This window comes from Hippocampus zosterae, chromosome 16 (assembly GCF_025434085.1).
Source record: "Hippocampus zosterae strain Florida chromosome 16, ASM2543408v3, whole genome shotgun sequence".
Taxonomy (NCBI): domain Eukaryota; kingdom Metazoa; phylum Chordata; class Actinopteri; order Syngnathiformes; family Syngnathidae; genus Hippocampus; species Hippocampus zosterae.
Window position 1 is genome coordinate 11,567,151 of NC_067466.1, and position 22,016 is coordinate 11,589,166.

The 22,016-nt window shown below is 43.4% G+C and overlaps 1 long non-coding RNA gene across 1 annotated transcript in view; it reads left to right on the forward strand.

Annotated features, from left to right (window-relative positions):
* The window catches only part of LOC127588722 (uncharacterized), a 36,069-nt gene that overhangs the window by 7,748 nt on the left and 6,305 nt on the right, over nucleotides 1–22,016 (forward strand). The window contains exons 2-5 of the long non-coding RNA XR_007959171.1: nucleotides 458–505; nucleotides 15,291–15,400; nucleotides 19,586–19,693; nucleotides 21,669–21,733. This is a non-coding gene — a long non-coding RNA (uncharacterized LOC127588722). The remainder of the gene's footprint in view (nucleotides 1–457; nucleotides 506–15,290; nucleotides 15,401–19,585; nucleotides 19,694–21,668; nucleotides 21,734–22,016) is intronic.

The window sequence follows — 22,016 nt, forward strand, 5'->3', positions numbered from 1 at the left end:
CCAATGCCTGATCGTTTGTCACATTTAAGTTAAATGAGGAATTGAAACTGTTTTGAGTGTCGCGGTAAAGGAAATAAGAGAATTGGAACAGAGTATTGGTCACAGGCCCGACCGATGTTTCAAGGGTGAATCATAATTAGAAAACTCGAGGGCATGCCAGAAAGCACTGCAGCCGTCTGCATCAGCCTGCCTTTCGGCACCGTGACTCCTGGCTGAACCGCAATCTCCGATGTAATACTATAATACGGGGGGCCATATAGCGCGTTATGTAACACTTGCAGGCAAATGTTGACCTCAATCTGCGAAACAGACACTGATTAAAAATCTCTATATCGGTGCGGGGGAAGGCATACATTCCGAGCGTTAATGGTCTTTTGCGATTGTTTGATGACATTGCCATGCAATATATTTCTCCGTTTACAAGCTAGTTATCTTGTGATTCTTCTCTTCTGCCTAGATGGCTGTCTGAACCTCTGGAGTAGATCAACAGCAGCCGTTCACACTGGTAAGTTCAGACCAGGCATCATTTCTTGGCTTGTCCTGTAGGTGGAAATTATCCTAACAAGTTCCAACAGAGTCCTTTGGAAAAGGGCTTCGCTCTGATTTATTTTAACCCCCCCCCCCACCCCCGTCATCTAACGTTTGTCCAGTTTGGTGCTTTGCTTCTCTGCATCAAACACAAGCCTGTCGTTGATTTGTTTTGTCTGTGTAGCGTTTGTGTTATTTTTATCCAGAGCGTATGACAGGAGATCACTTGAAGTGGCTCACAGCGTTGACCCGACCCACATATTTTTATCACGGTGTCATTGTGAGGTCTATGTGTGATGCCGGGAAGCTTTGCTAATACTGCTGAGCTTTGCTATGAGCTCTGAAGTATGCAAGCCCGGAACGAGTGACTAGCCCACGAGTGCTGAATTAAGAGTTTTGGACTTACTGTATATGAAGCACTGATTTTGCGAAAAACTGTCAGGTAAACATCCAGTATTTTAGTCCTACCACAGAAGTAATCTTGGTAACATGAGATTCACTTAAAATGAACCGCATTTTAGAAAACTCAATCCCTACTTTTATCACATATTGTCTTTTATCCCCATTTGACCTAGTTTAGCGGTGTAGCTTCTACTCTGCACACTCTAAGCACAGGTGGCTGGACTCTCCCAGCCATCCTTTCTCTGGCCCCCTCTGTGAGTGAAAATACAGCACGGGGATTAAAAAGCTAATAAATTTGCTCCACTGTCCTCAAACTGAGGATACGATAACTTGAGGTGGGGGCTGAGCGCCTCTCTCCTCCCCCTCCTTCTCGTCCTCGGCTTTAGGCAAGCGGCCCCACCTGATGCACTCATCTGCATGCCTGCTCATCTCCACCAAAAAAATGGTAGATGCGGGGAGCTGGCAGGGGTGGGGTGAACTAGGAGCACCAGCCAATAATACTTTGTTTCCTGCCAGCACTGAAGCGACTTGATTCACATATTCAGCCAATCACACCGCACTGCAGCAAAGACACCAGCAGTTGTAAAAAAAAAAAAAAAAAAAGAGCAGAGTAGAAAATGAGCGGCTTATAGTAAGAATTTGTCTAGTGAAATCATTATTCTCTCCTCTAACGCTTTTGCAAAAGTCTTGTGTGTACGAAAACGACAAAGCTACCATAGTGTAGTTCCAAAACTCAGGGGACTGTACTAAACAGTGCTAAAACAGGAAATCCTCAGCCACAAAACCTCATCAAGGAAGAAATTTGTAACTCCTTCATTAGGCACTAAACAACTCTGCGTTTCTGGCTCACACCATGAAGAGCAATACGTGTATTCCGGAAATTTCATTTGGAAACGGGAGGGGTTTTCTGCTGTAATGCAGTGGCGCGATCGTACCTCCCTCACATATCAGTCGATGTCATGTAGTTTTACAGGCAAAAAAAAAAAAACCCTGTTGCCTTGCGTGGGCATCAGCTAGAAGTGAGCTTCTCAATTGCCATACACTTACTTGGCTCTTGTTATTCCATCAGTGTTGTTTTTATTCACACGCGAGTGCTTGTGAGTTAAGACTGGTCATTTGACCATTCTTTGAAGTTGTTTTCCTTAGTTTGTGGACACTTAATGATGTCACACAAGAAAAAGTGTTTAAAAAAAACTACAAAACGTTTTGCATGGACATGCTACGTATACCATTGCTTATGATCAGCTTACTGTTCACAACCTATTATTATTATTAAGTACTGTGCACAATTTAACTCTGTGTGTGTGTGTGTGTGTGTGTGTGTGTGTGCGCGCGCGCGCGAGCGCGTGGACGCCTTTATTCAGACTGTAAATTGGAGGCAGTTGAGTTTGACGTCGAAAGATGAATGTTAGACAAGAGATCAACAGAGGAAAGTATGTTGAATTCCGAAATGACAAAGTTTATCCCAAGATTGGTGTCTCATGATGCAAACAAACAAACAACCTAAAACGGGAATGACTAATATGAATATAAAAATGTAGGACAGCCATTTGACTCAAGGACAATCTTGTAATGTTGATGTGTCAGTATATTGATGGCCTGGCTAAATGCTAAAGGACTGTAGCTGTTCGATGAGCCAAATAGCATCTCACAGGGTGGTGGTCTTTCATTTATGTCAAACCAACCATGTTGTACAACGGGATACTGCTGAAAAAAAGAACTACTAAGAACCAAACTCACAAACGCAGGGGAAATTATTGCGCATGTGACAAATAACAGTAATGTTGTTTGTCAGATGCAGAAACTAAATACGTAACCTGCAAGCTTACCTGTTGATCATGTTTTGATGTCAAACCTAAAAGTATTCAGTCTACACCAAAAAAGAAAGATCATTTGCCAGAGATTTGGGGCCCAGTGATTTACAAAAATAAAAAAAAATGGGTCTCCTTACTTTGATGCCATACTATTTTTTTTTTTTTTAGGGCCCTTTGAATTCCGATCAGCCGACCCTCACACAGACACATCTCAGTGCACCCATGGCCTTACTGTTCCACGACATGGAGTGAAGTGCATATCATTCTGGGTGGTGTGATTAAATCTTATCCTCACCACAAATAAAAGTGCACCTGAGTCATATAAACACAGACACAATAGCACAGGAAACCAGAATGGTGTGGTGGTGTCTACACGCCCTCTCTCTCTCTCTCTCTCTCTCTCTCTCTCTCTCTCTCTCTCTCTCTCTCTCTCTCTCTCTCTCTCTCTCTCTCCCCACCCCGCCATAATTAATGGCTTACCACTGTTTTGAATCATTTCTGAAACAGTGCACAGGAAATGTGTCAAATCAATGCTGAGAATTGAAGGGAGGAAGAGGCAGCTCTGGTTCCTATACAGTCGCTTTACTACTGACCTTTTAAAGATGGCTAATAAACCATTATGATATATTTTTAAAAATGCGTATATGGTTAGTCTCTGAAAGATGGGAGTTAGACACACTTGCTTAGAAAAGGGGAGAAGCATCAACCTACTGATAAAAGTGAGCCTGCACTCGGAGCTTTGACAGTTATTTGCATACAGTGTGTAGCTTTAAATGTGTTATTCATGAAGCCTTCAGACAAATACTTTTTTTTTCACCGCTTCACTGATTAAATATTCACACAGTAATCCTTAAAAAATATTTTTGGCCTCTAAATGGAGCAAAATAGGAATGGAGACAGGTAGATGATGCACGGAAGTGCTATCTTAATGAGACTGTGAACCTTGAAGAGAGTTAAATATTGTTTATACTTATGCATAAATGAAATATGCAACCCCGAGTTTAATACTGTTGAGGTGGTTGAAACATGAGTGGCACTTCGTCTCAATCCAAACGCTCACTTTGAGAACGGACATCAGCTTTAATTTCAAGATCTCATCCGTACTCCTGTTACATATAACGCGTATTCATAAATACCAATAACCAGTACTTAACCTTTATTGACCTATGAATAATGGTTCCGCTTACAGTCCAATGTGGGTGCCACCATTTTTCTTTGAATTTAACTTGCGGTCATTGAGCAATTATTGCCCCAAGAAGGGCAAGTTGAGAAAGTTAATTGGCACTTGTTTGTTGCTCTGCACTCATTCGGGGTTTCATTCTTTCATTCTAATTAGTGGCATCTCATGGATACAGATCATTGGCTGGCCTAATCCGTCTCCATAGCAGACAACAGTAACAGTCTGCTCATGTTTGTGTACTATTTGGTATTTTCCAAACTGGAGTAATTCGTCAGTTGTTTACGAAAATGTCTCGGTGACGCAACTTCTCGAGAGTGAGGTCCAAAGTAGCTTGCTTAGATTTAAATTAATGACCACAGACTAGATGCTACAAAGGCCCAGTGTCTATTACGTCACCCACAGGTTTCTGAAGGGAGACTTTCCAACCTTGCTGTGATTTTTTTTTCCCTCCAATCCAAGGAGAGAATGCAGCCTACTACTACATTACTCTAATCACAATTCTTGACAGAGAAAAGCTATAGAGCAGCGGTCACCAACTCTCTTTATGTTTTAGATGTTTCCCTTCTCCAACATAGCTGATTCAAATGATCAGCTCATCAGCAAGCTCTGCAGAAGTCTGATAATGATCCTGATCTAAGACGTGCGGGATAGGGGCCCTCAAGGACCGGAGTTGGTGACCACAATTTATAGTGCATGTCTGTAAACAAACTATGGAGTTTTTGTTTGTTTGTTTGTTTTTTTTGGTTCAAATTTGTGTAATCAAAATAGGGAGAAACATTTATATTCAGGATCATCAGACATGGCTATGGGTGCTTAGAGAAATCAAAGTCTCAAGTGTTGAGAGGTCTGTCACGATTTGCCCCCACATGCTTCCTTGTTGCGAAACATTTCTTGACAGTTGTGCCTACGTTGCACAGCGATCTTTTGTGGACTGTGAAATGCCTTCATGAGGTTTCACACAGGATCCATCCATTTTCTATGTCGCTTTTCCTCACAAAGATTGGTGACCCTATCTCATCCTGTCTTTGTCAATAGGCGGGTACACTGTGAACTGGTTGCCAGCCAATCACAGGACATACAGAGATGGGGGAAAAAAATAAAATCACCCACAATAAAGGGACAATTTAGAGTGCTCGATGAACCTGCCATACGTGTTTTTTTGGAATGTGGGAGGAAGCCGGAGTACCCGGAGAAAACCCAAGCAGGCACGGGGAGAACATGCAAATGCCACACAGGGAGGCTGGGGTCAGAATCGAACACTGCACCTCTGCACTGTGAGGCATACGTGCTCGGCAGTCAACCACTGTGCCGCCTGTTTCACATATGATTTATTAGATATTTATTGAGGTTAGCCATCTTGTTTCAGCTGCAAAGCTGAAAAAAACCTTATCACCTCACTCACTCTACATTCCATAGAGGCTCTACTCTTATTGGGACCCCTACGCACTGGAGATGAGGCATGGTCTGGGGGAGATTGGGCCATTGCTATTGGAGCAAATAGTCTTTAATTAGAGGGAGAACTTGGCATGGACTGATGGAGGAGAAAGGATCTCAGGATGTGTGTCCAGGGTGAGAGGGTTCACACACAAAACACTGGCTTTTCATCACTGCATGACTCACTCTCGGTTAGCGTGTGTGTGTGTGCGCGCGTGTGTATGTGTGTGTGTGTGTTTCTTACCTCACTGCCCAGGCATTCCAGTAGAGAAAGTGGTGTGAAGTGAAAGAGCGGCTCTAACAGTGTGGGTATTCATGGATCTGGCCCCTGTGAGCTGGTCTGGGCTCCAGTGTTCACAGACAAAGCCTCTCCTGCAGGACCCAGACACACTCACACAGAAAGGGGAGCAACAGGAGAGGGACGTTGGAGAGGGGGAGACTAAGGTAACAAGGGGTGGGCTGGCTGCTGGAGAGTAGGAGGGTGGGCAACAGTAGAGTGTCCTTGTGGCAATTCTCATCCCCTGAAAAAGTGAAGGTGTGATTGGATGTATTTCAAATCTGGACGAGCTCGAACCTCTGGTTTTAAAGAACCAGAAATAACGGCAAACATCTATTTTGTCGTGCCCTCACCGTCCCCTAACCAAAAAAAAAAAAAAAAAACACTTCTCACCTTTACCATCTATTTTGTCACTTTGGTAGACACTCACAAAGCCACTGCCATCCACCAACTACAAACATATGCATTTCTCCTCCTGGGTAACAAGCCCCTCCCACTCTGCTGGCATCAACCAATCAGCTTTCTTTCTAACAGCGCTTCCCCCACCCTCCCTGGCATTACTGCCTTAGCGCTTTGGATTCCATGAAAATTCTTGAAAAAACTTGGCCATCCTGTCTTTGCTTCCCCTGCCTGGCCCCTTCCCTCGATTGGGTAGCCTGGTTCGCTGTGTCCTTAAACAACCCATGCACATGTCCAGGAAAGGGGCCCAAAGATGGGGAGTCACATCTCTGGCCTTTCCAGACTCGCTTTTGAAAATGTCTTGATTGCATTTCGTAAGTCATTGAAGGTTAGGGAAGCATCATTTCATACACAATTTTACAACTGGTTATGTGTACAGACGTCAGCTTATTGTATAGCAACAACATATATGATGTGAAATAGCCGTTGAACATAATGTGAGCTTACGATTAAATGAGGATGATGATTTTATTTCTTGATATGAATACACCATGTAAATGTTGATCCACCTTGTAAAATATACCCTTCCAGTGAAGCACACAAGCACATACTGTTTTTTTTTGGTCATTTGCAGCCATGGAAAAAAAATATGAGATCACCTTTTTTTTTCCGGTTTCATGTTCATTTTAAATGCGCAGCACAACTTAGCGTACATCCTGAAGGCATAAAAAGAGGCCAAAATATTAATGACAAGAAAACCCGTTGAATTTAAGGGCGGATTGAGACATTTTCCAAAGTTTTTTTTTAATATATAATCTTTGTCTTTTGTGCGTGTGTGTGTGTGCCCTCCATAAACATTCCCAATGAAGTGTTCTCAGAAGACTAAAATTCATCCTGCTCATGCTAATAGAGGTGCAATGAATTTGTGTTTTGCACAAGCAGCTTATGTCATACTTCATTACTGATATGACACATGGCCACTGTCCATATTTCGTGCACATCAAATTCGTCATGCTTCGATGGGCCGGTAAACCAATTATAACAAGCCAACGCCTTTCTTCAAGTTGATGTCTTCCAAGGAGCTCCGCTATGCTGTCTTTCTCATTGAAATATGAAGAAATGGAGATGATATTGAGAGGCCCGTAGACATTCTTGTCATATGGCTTTACGGTCTCTTTGACTCCTGATCCTCCAAAATCCCCTGTGAACTGGAGGCCACGACCCCAGCATCTGTCAGCTGTGGCAGGAGTAGGCAGCTACTGTACCGCTGTGAGTCACCTAGACAGATGCTCTGTAAGAGTAGTGAAGCTGCCCTGCACTTACTGCCTCAGTCTCCATGGGCGACATGACTCATTAGAAATTGATCCAGACATCTGAGTGAGACTTTGGCTCCAAGTTGCTGAAGATTATTTGTAGCGGACAGTGGAGACATTATTGAAGACCGTATAAGGATTCAGTTTGGTTTAAAACTGCTATGAAATGTGTCTCAGTATTTTTTCAATGGAAATATGACTCCCAACTAGAATGTAGAAATTGCATGGTATTTGCTCACTGTATCCTTACAAGGAATGACATGTCTTTTTTAAATGTGTGTATTTATTTTGCAGGGGTGGGGGTGTGAGCTAATAGATGTTTGGTCATTTGTATTCAAGGCTACCTTAATTAACTCATTCAGTACCAGCCAATTCTAGACCCCCCCCCCCTTTTTTTTTTTTTTTAATTTTTGAATTGATTGAATTGAAAAAAAAATGTTTCTGCGGTTGACCGTGTGGAGTGTGAAAAGACATATAAATATGACTTTGGGAGTGAATGAGTTGATAAGGTACCGGGAAATCACCACAGTAGCTTGTGTGAACGTTGCCACAGATGACATTGATCTGAAACTGGAACGGGCAGTTCCAGTTTTGACAATGAGGAGGTGTTCTTAAAATCTTTCTTTGAGGTTTTTATTTTTTTTTCCATGAAGGCAACAGCTCACACCTCACATCCTTGTTGAGTCTTTCACTGACCCCGTTAATTTTTTTCTTTAGACCAAAAGTGTTTTAGTCTGAAATCAAAACATGAAAGTATGGATGAACATTTCAGTTTTTCTTTCGAGGTATTTGCAACTGGATGTCAAACACCAAGGCACCATTTGAAAAAGACGGAAAGGTTCGTCAGGTAGTTTGCGTCTTCGGGTGTGGCCTCTGTACTTTAATCAGAAAGTATTTTTTTGGGCACTCCTGCCCACTGGATGCTGATTCTGATATCACAAAGTGTAATTTGAGGCTAGACATTTCTTTACAGCTCTCGCAAGCTTTCTGTCATCAAGTGTTGTTGTCTTTAGCTGACCCCTTTCATGTCTGTACGTTTGTTTGAGTTTTTTTTTTTTCAGGACATTCCAAATCATGTTGTCAATCTGTAAAGTTTGTGCAATAACTTTGATTGGTTTTCCATCTCCTCTCTGCTTCATGGTTGCTTGTTTTTCCAACCCTAGGCAGCTTTTTGGTTTTAATATTGGTTACACCTCGAGCAACTATCGACTTCATAAACAAACAAAACCAAAAAAAAAAAATCGCATGAATGCTTTTGATGAATAAGATGTGATCCAATTACATGGGATCACATCTGGGCAACAAAACACTTTGTCAGTCACATGCTCCAAAACTGGAAATATGTTGGATTCAAACAAAAGATGCTGTCTTTCTAAATTGTGTATCGGATCTAGATGTAAATGGCTTCAAATACATGTTGCAAAGTTGATCGCTTGTCTCCTATTCAATTTGGGATGTTGAACCCATGAGTAAGTTTTGTGTTTTGATTCGGATCTAGATCATTTATACACATTGAGATGATGTATTCATTGTTTAAAACATACCTGTTGTCCCTTAAATTATGAGATTTGGTGTTAGCGGCTGGTGTTGGAGCAACAGTTGAAATCTTGGACTGAATGGGGTCCAAAATAACACAATTTGTGTTCCAAACAAAGCTTTCTCAACACTTTGTATGTCAGTCGGCGTGTTGTGTTTAGCCATACATGAGTGTAAGCTGAGCTTTTTGTATGTTTGTGAAGCGGTTTTGCTTCTTCCCTTCCTGTGTGTCGAAATCCCCCGTGCTGCAGACAGTCTGGGATGCAGAGATGGTGGATGGGGTGGGGCAGTGGGGGTGAGGCAGCGGACATGGCGGCAGGCCAGAATCAATTGGCAGTGTAATGAGATGGCCTGATGCCAGGTAACCATGGAGCTACCCTCTTTGCCTGTCTACCATCGCAGAGTTCAAAATTAAGTGAATGAATGAGAAAAAGGGGACGGGGGAGTGGGGTAGGAGGGATGGCAGGGAAATAAGGGGTGGAAATGGCAGGAGTGGAGGGTGAAAGACATTGTAAATGCGGTGGGTGGCTGATACGACTTGAGCAATTTCTAAGCACTGTTGAACATTCCTTTTTTTTTTTTTTTTTTTACATTAATCGCTATTACAGGGAAGAAACAACAAAGTCGTGAGGAAATAGATGGAAGCCAATCCTTAGTTTGACGACTCTGAAAAAATTTTGGTTTATCGGTATGTTGTGTCTGCACTTCGCAGAGTCTGGTCGAGAAACGTTGGTGCAAGTAGCATTTCAAGATGACTTTGTGTTTACCGTGTGTTGACATGCTTCCTCTGCCTAATGGGCTTCGTCAGTTTAATTTCCTGTGTATGTGATTGCGTGTTCATATTGATCATTTGGCTGCGTTCTCAAACTGAATTATCTAAGCCAGTAATCTAAAAGTAGTTTGGACAGTTCCAGCTTTTTCTTCCTGCCGCATTCCCCCAGCGATGTCATTGTGCTGGTTCTTCCCTCAATTCCCTCTCAAGGCATCTTAAAGAGGCAACGATGTGCCACCCATTATGGGTGATTTAAATTTTGACTTTGCTTAATTGGCTAGTGATGTAATATGGGTATCATGGCCCAAGTTCCGGTCAAAACAGAGATCATTTACACTTCAGCCGACTGTAACGTTGCAAGAGAGGCGAGCTAACATTAAAAACGGCATGTTTAAAATGCATCATACAGGAAACCCGAACACACTTTCACTCTTGTGGGTATTAAAAGCTTCAAAGTTTCTTCCACCTTGACATTTGGGTACACAGAACAGAACGTTTTTGCCTACATTGTCAAGTAATATTTCCAAAGCCAAATTCTGGAGTTTTATAGACAAGTCCTCTCACAGTGAAAGTTTATGGTCCACTTGTTTCTGGAGTGCAAGAACATTTAATAGGGATATCCTGCTGGGTGTTAATTGGTAAAGATAGAGCGTTAGAAAGTGATTACACACTTTGGGTTGTAAACTAGACTTAAAGAGTGTATCGTGTAAGATTTTCTCGGTGCCTTGTACGTGTGGGGCGTGGGGGGTATTTTTGACAGAATAAATCTGCTCAGAAATCAGCCGCACTCTGGAAAGAATGTGCTTTGTTGAAAACAATGAAAGACGTGGCTGCTTATTATATTTCATTTAGTTACAGATAAATACCGATGGCAAAAATGCCACTTTAATGCAGTCGTCTCCCTTAGCACATAAAAAACAACAACAAAGAACAGCAGGGATATAAATAAGGGATTTTTATTTAATCCTCACTCACCGCATTCATTCACGAAGCAGAAAGTCACAGAGGAATGAGCTTTGAGCCATCAGAAACTGTCCAGTAATACCTGAAAGGCGACTGAATCGACCAGACCTATCAGAAAAACAGCTACAGGAATTCATGAATTTTATTTCTGTTCTTAAATTGATCGGAAACAATTGCGGAGCATCACTGAACCGGGGCAGGTTGAATTGTTTTTTCTCATACAATTGATATTAGAAGCTTGGACTGTAAACACTTTTTTCCAAATTTACATTAACTAGATGGACCGAGCGTATGAGGTATTGGTCGCATTACCAGCAGTGATCACTCTCTGTCGAAAAGGTCCAGACTTGTAGAGACAAGACAGTGGACCAAGATGTCTGTGGTTTGGATTAATGGGAGGACTGGAGAAAGGCTGCCGCAGTTGTGCGTGAGCAGAATATTTGAAAGGGGAAGTGAGAGGAGGGAACAGAATGGGACAAGCAACTGCAAAAGATGGGTGAGATGAAAGCGAGGAAAGATATTCAACTTGAAAGAAACATCACAAACCAAAAATATGTGATTTAGAACGTGCAGTAATCAACTACTACTCACGCACTGGTACTTTATCCAGTTCACTGCAGGCTTTTTGCAATCCCTGCGTTGCACTAGATATTAGAATATTATTTTCCCACTGGCCTCCCACACAGTCTGTTCAAACAGAGTCTTCTGTCAAGTTCACTGAAAGCATCCCCAAAACTGTATGGGTCCCATTTATGTAGACAGACACTTGGGTGCCCTGCTGAAAAACTGCCGCATCTTCGTTTTTGTGCCGGTGCAAGTCTAGTTTTTCCATGTCTGGGAATTTACCAGACCCGGCTGCGCTTTTTCTATGACGCGCCCTCAGCGCACCTGACAATTTGGTGACATAAAGTAGAATCGAATTTAGACCAATTAAAAGCAGGACTAAACTGCAGTGCAGGTCACGTAATACGTTTTTTTTGTTTTGTTTTGTTTTTTTGTTTGTGGATTTCATCTTGATGCGGGCAGACAGATCCTGAGCTCCATGGACTTGTGCGGTCGTTGAATTTCATTCAGAAATATGACAGCAGCCAGGGACAATGTCATTGAATCATTGTAGAAATCAATTAATTGAACTAATGATTGTTGTAATCATGTTTAAAATACTGTATTTTAAAAAGCACTCCCCTGGTCACTTGAAGGTAGTCATTGGAAAATATTGCTTCCAGTATACTCCAAGTGCAACATGCTTTGCCAATCAAAACTCTTAAGCGCCTGTAGAGGGTCATAAACAATTACAGGATGCCTGCATTGCCCCGTGGCATAAATGTGGTCATTTATGACCACACATTTCTAGCTTTCCAAAGAAGTTTGGCTCTTCACCATTGCAAACTCAATGTCAACTCATTTGAAAGGAACAAAAAAGAGCTTTTTCTCAAACCTTGGACAAGGCTGACATTTTCCAAACTCATAGCTTCCTCTTTTAATGGCTTCACGATGTGCGCCGTTTTGTCGTTACATCATCAGATGGTGACAAAAAATCTAAACATGTTCAGTACAGTTCAAATGCTCAAGTAACGCCGAAGACTCTATCCATTTGACTTCCAGTCTGCACTTAATTCCCTCTTTCCTTCAGTTGCTTATTGCCTAAAATGGCACCGCCTGTTCTTTTGGCATGAGCTTGACACCCTCCGCCTGTTTTTCCCAAACCCTTCAACCTGCTTGATGTAGCTTGAGATCACCTATATTTAATGCTGTGATTAAAAATATTGAGGAGTCCGAGTCAACACTCAAGGTTGAATTGCGAATGAACACAATCCTTATGATTTGATTCTTCACATTGATTTTTGATTGCAATTGCCCACAGCCTATAATTTCCAGTGCAGCAGTGCTATTGATGTGATTTCACTGGTTTAACCAGTTTCGCTTGTGTGCAAGCAGCACCAAACAATGACAGCCTGGACCGTAGGCGGTTATCTCATGTTTGAACTGATATATCCAAATAATTGGACTCAGCCTGCCCCCCTGGAGTGCTAAATTTTGCCGGTAATTACTGTATTCCAAAAAGTATTCTGATATTATTTTAATCAATCCTGCGGGACCAGAGGCAATTAGGAGACAACCATGTCGGACAAGGACACATTTTCGGACTATGATTTCTTCCTAGGGTACTGACTCGCCTCAGACTCCCGGTTTATGCCTGCGTGGAGATTTCCATAGCGCAAAATTAACTGGTGACACACAAGACGGTTCTAGGCTTGCCAGTGTACAGTAGACTCTGAGTTGTGCTTGGACTAAAATATAACTGCCGACCACATAAGGGCACGCATTTACATAGTTTGCATCGTTTGCCAATTGCTATAAAACATTGCTGGGCCTGTTATTGAAGGCTCAGCAATGTTTTACAGCAATTGTTGTAGCTTCGGCATCTGGTGTTACTTTTCGATCCCTTACCGCACTGATGACACCCGAGTTCACGTTGCTCGAACTGCGTGACTATTTCAAAAGCTTCACTTGTCATCGCTGTGTCGCTCTGATATTCGCCAAGCTTGCCTTTATTAAACGCCACCTTGAAAAGCTGATTTTCATTGGAACAATGTTAAACAGAAATGTTGTCTCGATAAGAAAAGTGAAGGATGATTTCAAGTGGGATGTTGAGCTTTGAACTTGGAACCTCTGTGACTGCAGCTCATACAATAGTATGGAAAAAAATGTGATTTACTCCTTGTTTGATGTAATCCAAAGTACAAGGAGTAGTAAAGTAATGATCGATGCAACTTTCTGCACATTCATTTACTCTTTTATCACCCCCCCCCCCAATATTATTGCTCTAAAATGTCATCTTTTGTTTACCCGTTATTCTTGTTGCCCATTTCCCAGGCCCTGTGTGTAGCTTTAAAGGATTGGGGTTATGGCTACGTCAATGCTTCTGTTCTCTTCAACCTTGTGTTTTGGAGAGGCCCTTGTCGGTGTCGGCACCGTGACAGGGTTTTGGGCAATATCCCGAAAGTCAAATCTGTTCATTTAGATTCAAGTGGTGACCGCGGAGCAGACAGCAAGCTCATTGTCATGCTGTGGCTAAGCTAGTACGCGGGAGACTTAATGTCCCGTGCAATTCTTTGATTCTTAACATTTCAAAACCTGATATCGCCTTCATATATAGGACGGAGGGGCCCGTTAAATGTGCACTGGAGTGCTGCACAATTTCAACCAGTCCGCAGGAGGCACAGAAAATGTTTTGCATTCTAATACTGTAAGTCATCAAACAAAACAAGTTGCAGAGATAATACAGGAGAGTACATACTAAAATGCTTTTCCAGTGGTGAAATGATCACGGATAACGCGTGTCCAATGGCGCACGCTCTAAAAAGGACTCCAATGTGATATGAATATGAAAAATCCGCTTCACTCAATGTTCTTTTTTACCGCGTAAATGCAAGCATAAGGTGTGCGCGCTATCGCTTGAGCAGCCTTGAAAATTGAACTCGCTCATTGACGTGTTGAATATCCTTCCTTAAATAGTCACGTCCTGCGTTGACGTTCAGCAGGCGTTTGACAATAAAACGTGAAGTGCGGAGCTTTCAAAGAGACTCGAAGGACCGGTGTGTCGCCGCGAGGGACAAATATTAATTCTCGATGAATCCTCCTCGAGCACCATTGCGGCATTTCTTATGGCCCGGTGACCCAGCTGTACACCCTCGGTCCCGTGTGAATGGGACAAAGACTTTGAGAGAGTAGAGGGAAACCAGCGAGAGATGCTCGCTGAATTGCCCAGCCCTCCCCGATGTGGGACGGGGATCACCGCTCTTGCTCTCATATGCTCAGAGCTGCTTTTCGCCCGGCCCTCAGCCATTTTGGAGAGAGGAAAAAAGTGTTTGCTTCTCCTTCTCTCACTACGTGGCGTAGATTCGGGAAAGGTTTTGGCTGCTGCGTTTGCTGCTTTGGTAGTAGTGCGGGAGGCTCATTTTACAGCATGAACTTGGGGGATGATGTTAGTAAGAAAAAACATTTTCCACCTTCATTTTTAATTTGATTTACATTTTTTGCTGTTGCTTCTGCTTTGCGGCGCGTATATGCCGCGCACTTTCGCCCTTGCTGTCTCATCTCTCAATTTAAGTATGATTAGTATTTTCCGTCTTAAAGACAAAGGAATATATCCAATTTTTGCTGCACTAAGGAGAGACGGAGCTGCAGCCAAGAATCCTGCTGGGATCCCAAAGAGCCATGCAAAATGAGGCACCAAAAAAAAAAAAAGAAAAAAAAAACACCACCCTTTGCCGAGTCACAAATTCCACTTTCTCTGTGGCCAGCACTGCGACTCCTCCTCATCCATATCTTACCGCTTACAACCTTTTGCCATTTCTCTCTTGCCGTACCATTTTTTAAAAAACAATTCGAGGATTTTAGAGCCCGGAAAATGGAGACCGAAGAACTGTTTAGGAGGGCGTAACAAAGACACGAGGGGATGTTCCCATCTTACTTTTGCGTGTTATTTGGCAGCATATTTTTATGCTGAAATGTTTTTTTTGAGCTTGTAGTTTTCAGCGAGGTGATGTAATTGTTTGAATTTCAGGTCCTGTAAAGTTTTAAACGCCGTGGCGCGCTCCGTGTGAATGTTAGACTCTTCGTTTCTGAGTGTTACTGTCAAATTGTGACACTCTGCGTCTGCTTACAGGCTTGTTGCTTTTCGCTGAAGCGCTGGCCTGCGGTGGATCTCAAAGCCCGACGGAGTCCATTTGACACCAGAGGATGTTTGAGCGTCAGTGTCCAGCCTGTCCCCTGTTGGTATGTTGGCCATTTGCAATACTTGCGTCTGTCCGGCTCTGCCTGGTGTGCACCGCAGAGGCTCTTTTTTCTGTCCACGGATTTGTTCATACAGCGATCAATATGCATCAGTTGATTTTAATTCTAGAATTTATTTTGTGGTTTATTATGCACCGCTCGTTTATTTGTTACTTTTCCAGTCTTTTTTTTGTTGTTGTTGTTGCTCTCATGTGAATGAGTGTGTTTTGTTGTGAAATCCAGCGATAAAATATTTAACAGCGTTCAAGGTCATTTTAACAGACTTTGTTAAATCAACATTTCCGCATGATTAATAATTGGGACTTTTCATGCGATCAGTATTTTTGCAGAATACAATAATATTACCTCTTCAATTTAGATGCTGACCACAAAAGAGTCGGAACAGGATTTTAAACAAACCACAATCAGGAGCTCTGGCCTGTTTAGTGTATCAGGATTTGATATAACAACATGTGATTCTTGTCTGCAGCAATGGATAAGCCATTCAGCATTGTTTTTCTCTTTTGCCATTACGAGATGCCGCTTGGGAACAAAAATAGAAATGTTTCAATAGGCTACAGAGAATGACGTGACTAATATGTTTTAAAAAAAAAAAAACCTTGATGGAGTCAAGAATTGCTTTTCCATGTTTTCACGTGTCCCTGCAGTGGTAACGCCAGCTGCCGCAAACCCGTAGATCCGAACTTGTGGTGACAGGCTGCACAAGCTCGTATCTACAGGTATGTGTCTCCTTGGCAGAAGCGACACCTGCCCAGCGACGGACTAAAAATGCACATCATGTCAAATCTTACCGGACTATACACAATCCAATTTTATTTTCAAGAAAAATCGCTGTTTGCTGGTGCCAAGTCAAGGTTAAACTGCAGCCTTGATGACCTTGAAAGTTGGGCCAGCAGGATCATTTCTATGACGGATACCACACGTGTTCCTTTTTATCCGCTCTGGGGTTCAGACACCAATTTATGATCATGTTATGAAGATTAAATTAAATTAGGCCACTGGGTCGATGTATCAATATAGTGCTCTTCATTTATTTTTAGCACACATTTGTTTCTTGTAGTTTCAATAAAACGGCAACAGATCATTGAACCGAGAAATATGTGTCACTTCCCCGGAGCTGACAATCGATATATGCTTGTTTTGTGTCGACTATTTGCCTCCTCCGCTGCAAAGTATCGTTGCCGCGATTCGCTTCAGTGGTCCGCAGGGTGAGGTAGTAGGTTGTATAGTTCAGAGTGACACCACCGGAGATAACTGTACAGCCTCCTAGCTTTCCCTGAGGAACAGCTTCTCTTCACACAGATTCTTTTAACATGCATTTTTAAACATTATCATCGTGTATTCAGGTTAGGCACTTTATTAAATTTCGTTAACGAATAGGGTGAGAAAGCCTCGGATTTTAGAGAGGCGGCAGCAGCAACACGTTGTTGCCAGCAAGTTCTGTGGGCCGGACTAATGAAAGAGATGTAACTGAGGGGGAACCACCATACAGCCGCAGGGGGAAGAACTTTGTTTGGGCGCCCAATTATGTGAAATGGTCAGTTTCACTTAACCAAAATGATGTATTTCCGCTGCTGTGATCCAAAGAGCCAGTCATAACCTTTCGCTGAATCCAACCAAGAAACCCACACAACCTTATGCAGTATATATGTCTCTGTTACATCACCTGAAGCAAACGGCTTTGCAAACTGACAGGTGAACATTTTGGCTTGTAAATAAATACCATGAATCTTCCTGGTGGACAGCTTTTTTGTTGTTGTTGTTTTTAATTCTATCTGACATCCAGACATTTTGCTCTCATAAGAGGTTTTATCCAAACAGATCTAAAGAATAAAACAAGCCCCTTGTGTACCGGACAGTTAGAAGGACGTGATATAGCCTGGTGGGCTGCTGCGTGCAGATGTGCAGTCCGGGGAGTGGTATGATGATGAAAGACTGTTTCCACTTAAACTCTTCGCTCTCTGTCTCAAGGCCACCGGGTTCGATGAAGGTGGGGAGGGATGAATGGAGGGGTTGGGGAGGGCGGGAGGGGGGGGGGTCGTCGAGTTCTTTGGGCCAGAAAGAAGCTGGGGCCCACTGTACGGGGCAGTTCTTTGCAGTGTTAGCCAGTGAGCCGTCACTTACAGTCAAGGTGACTCTTGTGTCGATTCTTGCACATACTTGTGCTGTTTGTGTGATTGTGGCCGCAGGGAAATATGTACCCATAATTGCCCAAAGAGCCACACTGCACACAACCCTTTGTGGAGTTTAAATGTACACATTTTTAGTCATTCTATAGTTAGTTAGGTGTGCCGAGGTGAGCTGGGGGTGGTTGGATGGCTGACAAAATGTGTCAGAATGTCCACAAACAGACCAAAAAAAGTCATAGTCCAAGTATTATAAGACACCTACACTCTCGCCAAAGTGAAAACTGTTATTTTTAAACACAGTATATTCAATGTATATTTACACTCTCATGATGTACAGTACGTTGAAGGTTTTACGTTACAAATGGTGCGGGACCACACGTGCAACATTTCTGCTGTCATTGATGTTAGTCTTAAACGTTGCCCGTCAGAGGAACCCCCGACAGAAGAATTCCCTCTTCTCCCCGTTCGTTTTAGTCTCCAACCATGTTGGTTGTCTGCCTCGTGAGCCCTCGCTGCTGATTTACGGCATGATCAAATTCTGCTACAGTTTTAAGACCATTGCCTCCAAGTCGCGGCTATATGTTCGCCCTAGCGCACTTGGCATTTTCACGTTTTCTCTCCTTTTGCGCCCTCCTTTCATCTCCCAGTCGTGTTCGCTTAGTTCCCCGTCATGTTCCCGCCCTCCTTTTCTACACACATGCTGTAATAGGCACTTACTCTCACACACACAGAGGGAGCGACAGACAGGAACAGAATACCGGACTTGCCGACCGTGGAAGGATTCAGATTCCTCTTCTTTTTTTTTTTCAATTTTGAAATGAAAAAAGGAGCGGGTTGTAAGACTAATGTATTCTTCCCTGTTTTTCTTTTGTCTGCCGTGGTATGCGGTTCTCTCGTTCTCTTTGTCCCTCCCTCTTTTTCCCCTCTTTATCGCTCCTTTGCTGAATATATTAGGCCCTTTGAGTCTTGAGTGATTTCAGCTGTGAGGAAATGAAAGGTTCTTTATTTCTCTTTCCCTTCTCGACTTTGGCTGCTTTGGTGCTCCGTGCCGAGGCTCTCCTCGTTTTGTCTACCTCGGGGACACGAGTTTGTAATCCGTGAAGGTAGGGGAAGGGAACCCAACGGCAGAGGTGTGATGTCGCAAGACGGAAGCACTGGCCGACATCAGAAAGTGTGAGGCAGTGCGAGCCGAGCGAGTGTCATATGGAGGGAAAAGGAGAGGAGCGACGGACAGCAACAGGCGTTCGACACGTTTTTCCCATTATTCTCCACTTTATTTGTTTATTTTTCCTTCTTTGTGTATTTCCTGCTGAGGAATTCAGTTTGTTTTTGAGGCTGATGTAAAGCTGCGATCTCGGAAGTGTGGCCACGTGTATTTTAATGGATCGCTTGTAGAAGGATGCGCCTTTCTGGGGGCATTTGCTTCGGCTGTCAACTTAGCAGACTTCCATTTCTTGACTCCTTGCCGCCTCATTTGTCCCAGCTCTTATTCATTAGTTGTCATGCATTTGCAATGGCTGCATGGATTCATTGATGGTAGTCTTTGTTCCCTTCTGCTTGTTTCTTGGGGCGTTTTTTTTTTTTTTTTGCCGGCCGCAAAGCATCACGTAAGAATGATTTAGTTGAATAATGATGCTAAAAGTAGATTTAGTTGTCTGTCGATGACGTGGCTGGTACTTGTTTCTTCATCCAAACAGAATCTCTCTCACATAGTTTGGACGGCAATTCTGTGGTGGTTTCTTCAAACCTCAACATGTCTTTCTTTCCTGTTCACCTAATTTAACCCTTTTAATCCATATTCCCCTCTGTCTCCCTCGCTCTCTCGCTCTCGCTCTCTCTCCCTCTCGCTGTCTCTCTCGCTGGCTGCACATAGTGCAGTCCTGCATGTCTGAGCAGCAGACGGCGAGACGGCAGCAATCTGCTATAGCGGCTCCATGTGCTAGTCTCATCCTTTCCCATCAACGCCCAGGCCAGCGGTCCTAAAATGTCTTTCTCTCTCTCTCTCTCTCTCTCTCTCTCTCGCCTTCTTTTCTCGTAGAGATGCCTCTCGTTCCATCTTGTCGGGCCACGTCGTCTTCCTCCCTCTGCTAGGATGGAGAGACACGCAGGGATGACTGCGGCAGCCATCGAGACGGCAGTCAGCCGGGTGAGTTGCCTCCTATCCTTCCTCGCCCCTCGTGGAGCGACCATCCTATTTTGCCGGCTATACGCACCAAATTTCCCCCTTCAGAAAGTGAAAGCCTCACAATGGCGCAGGTGCGGGCTCTGTGGGCTGACAAGCTTTGCATCTCTGGAGATACTTTACTCAAAAAGCAGGAACTGACTATGAGAAGCCCAATCTCTCCTCGGTTAGAGGAGGCTTTTTTTTCTGTCAAAGCAGACCCCGATGGTCATTTTTATCGACGCTACTAACGCCCTTGTCACCTGCGAGCATGCATGCTTGCAGGTTTAATACGTTTTTACATTGATTAACATCCCGTGCTCCACTCGATCCAAGCTTTTGCAGCCACACAGAAGCTCGAATATACAGAAGCAGCGGCGTTCTCATGAATGTCATGTGATAAGCGATGTCTCTCTGGGTGTGTATGGCCATTCAAATGACTGCAGTCATTTGCTGTAAGTTTTCCAAATCATTCTTTTTGTCTGCTCGCGACTCGCCGCCTGCGTCGGTTTGTCGCTTCCGCATCAAATTTAATTGTCGACATTGTCGATGAATGAAAGCATGGATTGTGGCTTATGTCGGTCCAAACTTACTGGGCTCGAGTGGCATAAGGTTGTGCAGCAGAGCACAAAGCCAGAGAGAGAGGAGAGTGCCATTGTCTGCTCCAGTCCAAGCCATAGTCATCCAGCAGATGATCATACACTGAAATTGCATAACCGAGGCCTGACACAAGCAGTCTGTACCTCTCTCATTCCCTGAGACCCTAACTTGTGACGTTTTGCTGTGATGTGCACGGGTTGGGTTCTTGGGAGCTGCGAGGGGCACTCACACATCTCTTGATCGTAAAACAAACCCGAGGGGGGAAAAAAAAGATGCACTAAGATGGCGGAAAGGCACAAAGCGCAACAAAGACGCGGCGGCATCATTTATAAAGCGAGGCGTGATGAGGACGGGGGAACGTTAATTCGAGCCGGCCGCACAGTGGGAGATCGAAGCGGGCGAAATGAAAGATGTGGGTTTCATTCAGGTTACGGAGGGGTTTGGACCCAGAGGCAAGCACAGCGTGTGGGGTGCTGGGTGGAGGAGAGGGGGCGGAGGGATGCATAGAGGAATGTGGGTATAAAGGACACGTGACTAAGATGGAGGCATGTCCAACACGGGGTGGGGTGATATGGCAAATGCTGCCACGTTTGTGGGCACAAATTTACAAACAGCCATACACTGTGCATACTGTCATGTGCAACAGCAGCCCGAAAAAGAACAAAACAAAAAACACTGTACTATACTGCATGTGGAAACAGAAATATACCGTAAAACGTTGTCCATTGGCGCTATGCTTCTTTTTGAGAGCAACACAGAGTACTTTTGAGAGCGTGCCACTTAAAGCTCGGTACATGTGTGTTTGACCTCATGACAATCACCGTCTTTCCTCGCCTCTAATTGATCACACCTCCAACAATTTGCCTCGTGTGCAAAGCATACCCAGAACGGTAGAGCAGGCCATGTCAACATTTGTTGTTTTTTTTTTTTTTAAACTGAAGCCAGCCAGTATGCCACATTCAGAAACGTTGCCTCAGTGCTCAGTTCTCCTTAAACTCCTGGCATGTGTTGAAATGTGTCCGGAAACAAATGTCTGTTTCTATAATTGGGCTGTGATCTCTCAGTATCTTCATTTCCTGCTCCCCATTAGCACCTCTCGCCCAAGCGTATTTTCGTTTCTCACTCCTCTTTGTTTAAGTCACAATCATTCGGTGATGTCCAGCACTTGAACACCGGTGGTGTGGGGATCGTTAAACAAGACTGGTTTTTTTGCGATGCAATAATGACGATGCCGGACAGTAGCTCTGGTAGCGTTTAACTTTGCTACTCCTTATGTAGCAAAGGAGTACTTATATGTACTTATATGTAGCGCCATACTGTCTCACACCACTTAACCTTTTCTTGACTTTTAATTCGACAGCCTCCTTTCAGTTCACTGTGAGCATGGTGGCCATAAGGAACTTTGATCCAGAATGACCTCAGCAAGTAAGTGATCACACAATCGCAGGACACTAGCCTACGGTGGCTTCAGATGATATCATAAACTGTATGAATACACAATTTATCGAGTATTGGTCATAAAACGATTGGATGTGGCCAATTAACCTTGACATGCTCTCATTGGAGAGATTTATATTTTGACTCATGAAAACTGGTTTGCAAGCTGTCTTGTGTATGCCCAGAAAATATTCAAAACAATTCGAAGAATGTCCTTCAAGACAAGGTAAACATGTTAAAATTATTACTGATCCAGCAATGTCACAACATA